Source organism: Prionailurus bengalensis, chromosome X (genome assembly GCF_016509475.1).
Source record: "Prionailurus bengalensis isolate Pbe53 chromosome X, Fcat_Pben_1.1_paternal_pri, whole genome shotgun sequence".
In the NCBI taxonomy this organism is placed as follows: Eukaryota; Metazoa; Chordata; class Mammalia; order Carnivora; family Felidae; genus Prionailurus; species Prionailurus bengalensis.
The window spans coordinates 81,375,367-81,388,170 of record NC_057361.1 but is presented as its reverse complement, the minus strand read 5'-3'; positions in this window follow the sequence as shown (position 1 = coordinate 81,388,170).

The window sequence follows — 12,804 nt, the reverse complement described above, 5'->3', positions numbered from 1 at the left end:
AATGAAATGACAAGAAATTTTCTATTAAAATGCAGATTCCTCTGAAGCAGTTACACCTTAAAATTGTATCAATTAATACTAAATTATTAGTTAACAAAATAGTTGTCCATTAATACCTCAGTAGAGGCTTGGGTGGGGGGGGGTAATAAACACTAGGCACTTTGGAGAAGGTGGTTAAGAAGTAATTAAGAAGTAGGTATAGTTTTCTTTATATATCTGAGGTTGCTTGGATGGTATCTATCCCATGGTTCTTTTTTTTTTTTAAGATAAAATGAGGTTTATTGGCTCCTGTAGTTGAAAAATCCAATAGTAGAGCTGGCCTCAAGGGCCCCTGCCTTGTGGTCAGGTGTCCAGGTTTTCTTTCTTTTTAATTTAATTAATTAATTTTTGATTTCAGGAGTAGAATTTAATGATCCATTACTTACATATAATACCCAGTGCTCATCCCAACAAGTGCCCTCCTTAATGTCCATCACCCATTTAGCACATCTCCCCACCCAACACTCATCCAACAACCCTCAATTTTTTCTCTGTATTTAAGAGTCTCTTATGGTTTGCTTTCATCTTTGTTTTATCTTATTTTTCCTTCCCTTCCCCTATGTTAATCTGTTTTGTCTCCACATGAGTGAAATCATATGATATTTATCTTTCTCTGACTGACTTATTTGGCTTAGCATAATACCCTTCAGTTTCATCCATGTTTTTGCAAATGGCAAGATTTCATTCTTTCTGGTCACTGAGTAATATTCCATTATATATGTACCACATATACCATATCTTCTTTATCCATTCATCAGTTCATAGACATTTGGGCTCTTTTCATAATTTGGCTATTATTGATAGTGCTGCTATAAGCATTGGGGTGAATATATCCCATGGTTCTTAAGACACAGACTAGTTATCAAGGCAATACTGTGAGGTAGTTAAGAGCACAGTCTTTGGAGTCAGACAAGCCTGGTTTCAAATATTAGCTGTGTCACTTTGAATAAGTGACCTAACCCATTTTAGCTTCAGTTTTCTCTCATCTATAAAATGGGAGAAATATTGTGTATGGCAAAGTTTTGTTGTAAGCAATAAGTACAATCTGAAAACTTCCAAAAATGATATCTGAAATGAAATAGTTGCTCCATAAGTGTTTGTCCCCTCTCCCTTGTTGAGCTGTGTTGGACATCTTCCCTTTGCCTCTCCAGATCCATTCTTCACCTTTTTTTTTATCCTATTCTGTGTTCTGGAAGACTGATCTGTATAGACTTCATCACTAGGATTCCTTGTTCTCTGGCTTCCTGGTGGGTTAGACCAATGGAGAGAATTAGTAGGAGATCAGAGGGAGGAAACAAGTTGAGGTATTTATTCCTTTAGCTTCCATCCAATGGGATGCCATGGGCTGTTTAGGTTCCTCAAGGAAGGGTTATAACTACAGCTAGGAAGCCCTCTCCATGGAACCCACTCTCTTCTGTTGCTTTTTCAGGCCTGAGGTGACAACCCCCTTCTATCTCTCCCAATACTTTTTAATCTTTTTCTGTGGTTTGCCACACCTTTGTAAATAGTCCCTTTATTAAACTCTCCTCAAATTATTCAGTATGAGCATGACTGCATATTTCTTGCTGAGACCTTGACTGATACATTCTCTTACCATTTTTAAATGTCTATGACAAACAGAAGGAAGACACATGAACTCAGTTTGTCTGTAAAGGTCTGAATCAGCTGTCCTATTCCTTCTTTTGAGATGCTTAGCTCCAATGAGGGGACAGTTTGGTCTAATGAAAAGAACACCAAACAAAGGGTTAGAAGACTTAGCGCTTTGTTCTGGTTCTTCAATTAACTCTCTGAGCTTGGGTAAGTGACATGGCTCCTGTGTAGGTCTCAATTGTTCTGTAAAATGAAAGGATTGAATCAGATGACTTCCACAGTAACATCTAGTGCTTACTCCACAGCGACTGGCATTTTCTCTAGTAGAGTTGTAGCAGACATCCTTTTGATATTAAATAACTTAGCTTTCTATACAGGGAAGGAGACTGATGTATCCTGAAATCTTTCTTAAGAAAGAAAGAAAAATAAAATAGATAAAATAAAAGCTAAAATAAAAACAAAAAAAGAGAAGATAGAGGAGAAGGAGGAGAGGAAGGGAGGAAGGAGAAAGAACAAACTTTTACAAATGATAAGTAAAGCTTTTAAGCCTTCTAATCAATCTCTCTGCCCTCAGATTGACAGATTAGGATTGTTGACATATGAATGATTTATTATGACTTAAAGTCCATACTTACAGCACTTCAGCTTGATTTCTTTACAACAGGAGGCAGTGGAAGGCTACAGATAATAGGCAGGAAATAAGACCAGTCACTGCAGAAATGGGAGCTTAAATGGTGATTCTTCCATGTGTCCTTGGCAGACATCAGAAAATTTTGTTGTTGCCATAGTTGTTTGGTTTCAATAGTTTATGAGAGTAGGGATAACAGAGGAGGGTAGAGTTACACACACCTAGAAAAAAAAAACAAGGCATATGGAGAGGCATATAATAGCAAGGAGTGGTTTGTGGAAAGTAGTGAGATTGTGCATTGAGATCTATCATGTCCTAGCCCACTATGTTGTGGGCTTTATATAGGTTAAAGAACTTAATCACAACAGCTATGTGAAGTAGAGATTGTGATAATTGTAAAGAAGTGGAAACAGATTCAGAGAGGCTAAGAAACTTGTCCAAGTTCACCCAGGTTTATCAGTAAAGGGAAAAACCAACATTTGAACCTAGGTTTAGTTGGTTTCAAAGTCCACACTTTCTAGAGACTGCTAAAGAATAATGTCATGAGTTACATCTGGTGATTTCAGGGCATACAGATAGTTTAAAACCATTCATGCACTCATTTGAGAAATATTTATTGTGTATCTACTATGTGCCAAGAAATATTGTATATACTGGGATTGAGTGGTGAATAAGTCAGATAAAATCCCTACTCTTACCTCCTAAGAACCTACCTCTTAGTGAGGGAGATGGATGATTAACAAGTACACAATTAACAAAATATAATTTTCTAGTAGCCATAAGTGGTTTAAGGAAAATTAAATAAGGAGAAATTGGGAGGTGGTCATAAGTGGTTTCCCTGAGAAAGTGACATTGAAGCTTAGTCTAGTATGACTCAGAACTGGCCTTCAAAGATCAGGAAGAAAGGACATTTCAAGCAGATGTACAGCAAGGACTAGAAGAGGAGCCAGTTTAACTGGAGAGGGAGAGAAAAAGAGTATGTGATATAGATAACTGTAGATCATAATGAAGGGTTTGGCTTTTATTTTAAGAATGATGGTGAGCCACTAGTACCCTCAACTACTTTCTCCACCCAGGTATTAATGGAAGAATCTTCTGAGACTGAACTTGATGATTTAGGATTCCAAATGTAAATCTTAGCTACCTCTCAGACAGAGTTAAAATGTCTGTTAACTCTGTTAATGGTTAGAGTTAAAATAACCAATATCCTTCATGACAAAAACACTTATTAAATGCCAGTTTGTACATGGCATAAGGTTCCAGTTCAGTTGTTGCCACCCCGTGTGTGTGTATGTGTGTGTGTGTGTGCGTGTGCATGTGTGTGTGTATCAGTGTAGAGGTAAGGGTGGTATGCATGACTATAAGATCTGGAAGGTCAAGGAAATGGGTGGGAGTACCCACAGACCTCGTCTGCTCACCTCCTCTCCAGCTTAAGGAACCATAACCACTTTTCCTTGGTGTTTGTGGCTATTTCTTGGTCTACCTGCCTGAGTCCCTCCTGAATAAAATGAAGCTTCCAATGAAAATGAAGGTAAGATGTTTGCAGGTCTTTGAATCTTGCATTGGCAATTCCAGTGAATGTGTAGGATATATTTACATGATGCTGGAAGCATTTATAAATGTGCTCAGATTACATAGCTTGTGAAGAGGAGATTGTTTATTCAGACGAAGATTGAAAGGGTTAATTTGATTTATTAATTCAACCCAAGACTATGTGATGGTAAAATATGTAAATAATTTTCTCAATGATTGAAGAGTTCATCTTTACATTAAAAAATAGAAGGAAATAAGGGGGCGTTGTGCTTAGAGGGGGCATTGAGAGGGCTTCTGCTATGTTAGTTAATTGATATGGGTGCTGGTTACATGAATGTGTTCAATTTGTGAAAATTCAGTGAGCTGTACACTTATGATTTGTGACATTTTATGTGTACGTTATACCTAAATAAGATTCTACAAAATGTGAACTAAATGAAATGCAACCATGAAGGCATTTTCAATATAATAAAGCCAGGATAGTTAATATGCACTAGAGTAGGAGTTTAGAGACTAGGTTCAGTATAAACTCTTCCTCTAAGTCACATGAATGAGTAATAATAATACAGAGATTTGAGGTAGTCAAATAAATGACATCTTTTCTTGTCCCAGTTCTTAAGTGATAGAGACAAAGAAGTCAAGCAGGTAGAGATCAAAAGAGCTTTATTTCTGATAGAAGTGACTTATATCTGATATCTGATATAAATGATATCTGATATGATATGACTTATATCTGATATCTGATATATCTGATATAAGTGAGTGGACTTCTTAATTCTCAACTTCAGAATTAGGCAGAGATACCCATCTAGACTCAAGAAATTCAAGAAAACTGTAGTTCTTGCCCATAAAGGGGATTTTATGGCAGCAAATAGAACAGAGATCATTCGGTCTAAAAGCAGATAGATACCTACTGTCTATACATGGCCTGTTCCTGCTCCTAAATCTACCAACAGAATTCTCTACTCCTGAGGAGGAGAAAATGAGAGGCTGAAGAGAGGTCAACAGTGTTATGCTAATTGATATTTCTCCACTTGGGAACATGAAACCAAGAGAAAGAGTGTCTCCAGCCTTCCTTAACTAACAATAAAAACAGCTTCAGCCGTGATGATGACAGCAACTGCCATTTATTGAGCACTTACTATGGTGAGGCAGAGGGCAAAGTATTTACCCATGTGTATTTTTACATATATTATCTAATTGCATTCTCACAATAACCTCAGGAAATAGATACCATTATTACCTCCATTTTATATATGGAGTAACCTACTCAAGGTCATATAGCTAGGAAATGATGGAGCCAGGATTCAAACATAGACTCCAGAAGTCATACCCTTAGAGATAGTAGTAGCATAGTGAAGAGTAGAGACTAGCATTGGGCTGCCACATTTTAAGACAGTACCACTTACAAGTTGTGTATCCTTGGGCAAGTTACTATACTGTTCATTAGTTTTCACATCAGTAAAGTGGAGATGTTATTTCTTTTCTTTGGGACTCAATTTCCTTATCTGTGAAATGTGTACAGTAGATTAGCACAGTAGTTCTCAAGTGTGATTTCTGGACTAGAAGCATCAACATCATTAGGAAACTTGTTTAAAATGATAATTGTGCTGAACCTGAAACTCCAGGGTGGGACCCAGAAATTTGTGTTTCAATGAGTCCCCCAGGTGATTCTGATTTCATACTGAAATTTAAGATCTTCTGATCTAGATGATATCAAAATTTTCTTGTAGCTCTACCATTCTGACCTTTCACTTCAATGCTTCCTGTTACCCTTTAGTCTTGTTGGGTGTCCACCCACTAGAGGAGACATTGCTTTACTCTCAAGAAGCTCCTACTGTCAGGCTAATGTTGGTGGTGTTAGAGGGAAGGGACATAGAGCTGCCTTAAGGAATGCCCTTTTTAGTGGGGCAACTACACTATTAGGTCTGCCTCCCTACTCCAGACTGTGCTAGTGGCAAGTGAAGGAATAGAGATTAAAACCAAGCTCTTAGCCTGAGATGGGAGTTAGTATGGGCTGCAGCAGCTGCCAGGAATGGCTGAGCTAGAGGTGTGGCCCAAGGTTCAGACCCCTACAGAATTAAACTGTGGGACATGGTTAGCAGACCATGTTTTTAACACTTCTCCTGACTTTCCTCGCCTTTTTACTACCTTTGATCTTCACCCCAGTCCCTAGGTGGCCTGGGCATTCTGAGTTCCTACGTCAGTGAGACAAGATTTGTCAGAATAGGGCCAAAACCTCAGAAGAAACAACAGGTTAAGGTTGCAATTTGGAATAATTAAGAGGTACCTTAAAACATGCCTTCATATTATATGGCAGTGGACAAAGTCCTCATTAATACCTTAACACAACTAAGTGATAATATTCAGTAATTATGTGAAAGGGCTTTTACAAGCTGTAGAAATGGAGGATATTGTTATTATGAAGAGTATTGAATAGGACTCTTGGGCAAACCATAGGTAAGGCCAATATAGTGGTTTAGAGATGTCTACATAGTGTGTTTGAGGGGTGTCATTTAACATCTTAGCACAGATTTATTTGTCAGATAAGTAGCTGTTACCTTGGCAATTCAAGCAAGGCTCTGGCAGCATGGGACATAGGGTAGGAAAATTTTGCCTGGATGCCATGGGTGAGGGCAGGAATCCTAGAGGGAATTTTAGGGATTAAGTGATACAGCATGTAAAAAGTACCTGGCATAGTATCTGGCATGGAAAAGTGCTTAATAAAAAATTAAGGTAGGAATGTTTGGAAAAGTTGGGAGCATGGGGTACTTGTTAGGGAGAGCAGTTTGCAAGAAGGTGGGGCACTGAACAAGTGGTGGCCTGGGGAATGTTGGAAAGGAGGGGAAATGAGAAAAGGGTAGAGAGGGGTGGGGGAAACAAGTCAATTTGGCTGACTTGTTGAGGACTGTAAAGGCTATTCAAAGGCCCTTGGCATCCTCAGACGGAAAGACCTAGGAAGGCAATAAAAAAAGGACTGGTTTGTTTTATAGCTGAGAGGGTTATTTAAAATCTTTTGAATTTTACTCTAAGCCGTGTTTGTAATGTCTGTGCCACACATAAATCATGTAAGTCAGTAACCTGTTGGCATGAAAAATTACATTATTTTCTCTGTAACCTCCAGACAGAGTAATAATACATTGCAGCAAAATCAAGAGAATTAACATGAATCATGTAGCTTCCTTTTTAAAAGTTGTGGTTAGCTGTATTAATGAAACAATATTCAGGCCAATGCTTCCCTTAGGTTGAAAAAACACTGAAACTGGATCAGGGCTCTGTCACCAACTGTGGGAACTCCCATGCCCATTCCAGGTGTACCTTTCTTCCCTAAAGAGCAAATTGCTTCTAAGATCCTGTTTTGGATTTTCAAGTCTTTTGTATCCAGTAAGCTTGCATGCTTTCTCCTTCCTTCCCACCATGGTTCACAGCTCCTCCAGCTGATTTCAGAAGGTGAGAGAATGCTATGAAGTTTGCATACAGACTCTAATCATGAATGCCTAAAAAGCAAGGCAGGCCCCAAACACCAGTTATCATTCTCATCAAACCCTGCCATATCCCAAGGGAATAGAACAAGGACTCCAGGAAGGAATTATATCCTGATTCTAGATACCAAAATGTCACATTGTGTTGCCCAATTCCTGCAGATGTTGTCAAGCAAGAGGCATCATGAGACATTAAAAATTCTCTTTGTGAGATTAGAGTGCCAAACATCAGACTTGCCTCTCTTCAGAGTTACAAACTGGGCTGTAGGCTGGCCCTTTTCATTTCCCCCATCAACTCTCTGCTGTGGGCTGAGGCCAAGGGCAGAGATCCTTGGTCCACTGGCAGTCTTTTATCTGGCTCATTCACAGGGCTCTTCCAGAAATGTCTCTACAAAAGTTATAACTACCACACAGTGGCTTATTCTCAGCAAGCTGCTTGCATGGCGAATGCAATTTAATGGAACTTTTTAAATGATTTCTAGGACTCAGGGCGCCTGGGTGGCTCAGTTGGTTAAGCGTCTGACTTCGGCTCAGTTCACAATCTCACAGTTCGTGGGTTCAAGCTCCGCTCAGAGTCTGGAGCCTGTTTCGGATTCTGTGTCTCCCTCTCTCTCTGCCCCTCCCCTGTTCACACCCTGTCTGTCTCAAAAATAAATAAGCGTTAAAAAAAATTAAAATGATTGCTAGGACTTTGGGAAACTGCATAAAGCTGGTTTAATTGGGAGCGCATACTTTGAAGAGTTTTAAATTCTCTTTATATTTGTTCTGCTTCTACTTCTCTTCATCTTTTCTGCATCAGCCCCAACTATCTTAACACAGCAGTAGAATTCTCCCTTCAGACCTTAGTTTCCTCTCTGGCTCTCTCCCTGTCCTCCTTAGCCACCTTCCCAGCTGCAAGGCACTTGGACAGAGACCAATATATATGGTGTATGCTTCTCTATGTCCTGACTTTTTTTCCATGCCCACCAGCCTATCCAGAGCTCTCACAACTTCCTCTCTCTTTAGTTTAATTTTATATATCTTTGGGATTCTAGGAACATCACTGGAACCACATGATTTATGTGAAAGCCATTTTAGCTTAAAGAAAACAGGGTTCACAGTGTCAAGTTTCTGAATAAATTGTGATTGGGCTGATAAGCCTGAAATAGGCTGGCAGGAAAAAGGCCTTTGAATGTGTTTTCCTCTACCTGGAGTGCCATTCCCAGCCTTCTAAACTTAGCTATTATATCTAGTAATTCTGCAAAGCTTGGCTCAGACATCTTTACCTCTTCTGGGAAGCTTTCAGTAAACACGGCTTTCTCATCTTGTCCCCTCTCCTATGCACCTCTAAGAACAGCTAATATTTATTAAGTACTTCTTATGTTCCAGGAATTTACATATATTAACTAACTTAATCCTCACAATCATTCTTTAAGATAGGCAATCTATTATTATTATTCCCATTTGACAGATAAAGAAATTGAGGCATTGATTAAGGCAAAGGTTAAACAACTTGTCAAAAATAACAAAGTTAGGAAGTGGTAGAACTGGAATTCTAACCCAGGCATTCAGGCTACAAAGCCTATACTCTACTGTCTCTCCCTTCCCTAGTATAGCCAATGTAGCATTTATTGCCACTAGGGTAACTACCTGGTTACTTGTCTGTATCCATAACTGGATTGAAAATTCTGTGCAGGGCAGAGGTGGTGTTTTCTGTATCCCCAGAATCTGGCACAGTGTTTGGTGCAAAAACAGATGTTAAGCAACTGTTGAATGAATGAATGAATAAGTTAATTTTGCTCAAAAAGAAAGTATAAGGTTTTTGGAATTTGGAAATGTCTATCTTTATTCTGGCTCTGCCTAGCTGTGTGATTCTGGTAAAGTTATATAATTTTTCTGAGTCTCAGTTTATTCTTTAGTGCAGTAAGAATAAAAGATATTTCAATGTCTTATCCTGACCATTAAATAAAATTATGTGTTTAAAGCACCTAGAACAGTAAAGGTGCTCAGTACATGGTTTTATTCATTCATTCATCGATCCATCCATTCATTCACTCAACAAATAATTATTGCACAACTGATATGTGGCAGGCACTACAATAATTGTTGGGTATATGAGAGAACAAAACAGAGTTCTCATCTTGTGGAGTTACATTCTAGTGTGGAAGACGAATGAAATAAATTAGTAAATAAATTAAAAATAAATGTATAATATTTATATAATAAATAAATAGAGTAACTCAAAGGCTGTTTTATGTAGAAAGAATGGTCAAAAAAAGCATCTGAGGACTGCTACTGATGTTAAGGCTTAAATAATGAGGAGGAGCTAGCCCCTTGAAGAGCCAGGGATGAGCATTTCAGGACGAAGAAAAGCCCATATAAGTGCCTTGAGTTTAGAATGAGATGGAAGTGTTCAAAGAAGAGAAAGGTGGCCAAGATGATTGGCATCTAGAGAGTGAGGAGCAGAGAGATAGGAAATGGGTTGGACAGACAGAGACAGATCATTAAAGGTCTCTTAGTCTCTGTTGAGGATTCTGGATTAATCTAAATGAAATGGGAAGCTATAAATAGGTTGTAAGTGAAGGAGTGACATAGTTTGATTTATATTTTTAATAGCCAACTTTGGCTGTTTTATGGTGTGTGGATTTTAAGGGGGCAAGAACAGAATAAGAGAGGCCAGTTAGCATCCTAGCGAAGTAGTCTAAGTTAAAAGTTCGAGTACTGGAAGTAGGTAAGTAGCAGTGGAAATGGAGAGGAATGGTCATGTTTGAGATACCTTTTAAAGGTAGGACCTCTATAACTGGAAAATGGATTGGATATTGAGCATTATAACTAGCTTTGGGTTTGAATGACTGGGTGAGTGGTGGAGTTTATTGAAATAAGAATATCAGGGAAAGGAACAGGCTTGGGAGGTAAAACAAGAGTTATACTTAAGACATGTGGTGAACTGAATGTTTGTGTCCCCTCGGATTCATGTGTTGAAACACTAACCCCCAATATGAATGGTATTTAGAGGTGGGGTCTTTGGGAGGTGAATAAGTTTAGCAGAAGTCATGAGCGTAGGGCCTAAGAAAAGGAAGAGAGATCAGAACTCTCTTGCATGCTCTGTCTCTTCCATGTGAAAACACAGTGAGGAGGCAGCCAGCAAGCTAGGAAGAAGGCTTTTGCTAAGAGCAGAATCTGCAAGTATCTTGATCTTAGACTTCTCAGTCTATGGATTTCTCGAAAACTGTGAGGAATAAATGTTTAAACTATCAGTTTATATAGTATTTTGTCATATCAGCCTGAGTTAAGACACATGTTAAATTTGAAATGCTTATTAGATATCAGAGGAAATGTCAAATACACAGACTTATGAGTTTGGATGTCATGAGAGAGAGGGATATGAATTTAGAAGTCATATGCTTATGGATAGTATTTAAGATTATGAAAGTGAATGAGATTACCAAAGGAAGAGTATAGAGAAGAGAATAATAATAATAGTAATGGTGATGATGATAATGATAACAAACATGTATATAGCGTTAATTATGTTAGATACTATTCTGAGGGTTTTATATAAACCCATTTGATCTTTAAAACAACACCATGAGGTAGGTGCTATTATTATCCTTACTTTACAGATGAAGATAGATTAGGCAAATTGCACAATTTCACACTAAGTAATAGCAGATAGGATTCAAAACCAAGAAGTTTAGCTTCCAAGTCCATTCTCTTAACTACCATGCTATTATTGCTTCTCAAGAGAAGACAACCAGAATTCAGCCCTGGGGTTCTATCACATTTAGAGGGTAGGGAGAGGAGGATCCAGTGAAGGAGACTGATGAGGAGTAACTAGAAGAATGTGTGGTGTCATGGAAACAAAGAGAATAAATATTATCAATAAGGAGAAAGTGTTTAATCATGTTGAATGTTTTTGAGCAGTTAAGAAGAGAATAGAGAGGTTTCCACTGAGTTTGTCAATATGGAGGTCACTGGTGCCCTGAAAAAAGCAGTTCCTTCCTTATTAGTATTTACCATTTTCTGAAAGATCTCCCTTTTAAGTTACTACCTTCTTTTGTCAACCTTGAATATACATTTTAATATTGCTATTGATCTCTTTAGCCAATAATTTCATCTGCCTATAGATATGTGAAATCAAAACACTTCACTTCCTATGGGATGTATTTGGAATAGCATTTTGGATTTGGGCTTTTAACCCACTTTCTTATTTTGGTGTGAAATGGTCTAGTTTCCTTGATTTTTGGTTTAATTTCTCCTGGAGATATTTTCCTATGTCATCAAAGGAATTACATAAGAGGCTTTCTCCTTAGTTCCATTGCTCCCACTTGCTCAGCTGGTTCATTCAGAATGGAAAAGGGGAACAAGATTCCTGGCTGTTTCTGAATGGCAAACTCTAGAACTGTGTCACTAGACCATTCTGATGTACAGCACTACCTCCCTACTGTTCCTACACTTGAGTAATAAACGGACAGTACCTGAAGGCTAAATCTCCCTCCAGCAAGGATAATGATTCCTGCTAGGCAGTTTAGAGTAAGGACAGATCACATGACCAGTGCCTCTAATTAGCCTCTTGGCAAGCTCTAGTCCAGATTTCTTATTTAGGGCACAGTGGTACTTACATAGGGTGTGATTCATTTCTGCCAGTATGTCTGAACATCTGAATACATAAAAAGGAAACATTTCCAGATGGAGTCCTCTTGGACAGTGCTGCCTGGGGAGGGTGAGCAATGCCACACCTTAACCTCAATAGGACAAAGCACTTGAAAAAGGAGCTTCCACTTGTTCTCTGATGAGAAAAAGCAATGCCCTAAATAGGATGTCATAAACCTGTGATTTCCCCTTCAAGCTCAGGAGAGCAGATGGCAGGAGCACAGCAGGGGATTGACAAATGCTTATCACTACTTTGCACTAACTTTCTCAAAACATGTCAACATTGGCCTTCCCTAAAGATCTCAGTCAAGGCATTGCTTTAAAATTTTTGTTATGTTTTTATTTTATTTTTGAGAGAGAGAGAGAGAGAAAATGAGGGAGGTGGAGAGAGAAAGGGAGACAGAATCTGATGTAGGCCCCAGGCTCTGAGCTGTCAGCACAGAACTTGATGTGGGGCTTGAACTCATAGACTGCGAGATCATGACCTGAGCTGAAGGGACGCTCAACCGACTGAGCCACACAGGTACCCCATGGGCATTGCTTTAAAAGAGAGCATTCATAGAGGTGAGGTCCCCAGTGAGTGAGTGCCCTATTCCATTTGCCATTCTACACAGATTTGGGGCTGTCTTCCCCTCAAAAAGTATCTTCTTCTTGTAGAAATGGTTCATACTAAATAGCTACCCCAAAGCATTGAAGTATTTAATTTTCTTTGTACTTTGTTTAATTTTTTGTACTTCTTTGATCCTTCAGAATCATGGAATCCCCAGAGCATAGATAAAGGAAGGGTTATCATTGGTGCTAAAAATACCAGAGAAAAGGAATGAATTATAGGAGAGCTTGTGATTCTAGAATGGTTGAATTGACCTGCAAACCAGTGGAAAGATAAAGCAGATGGGAAGA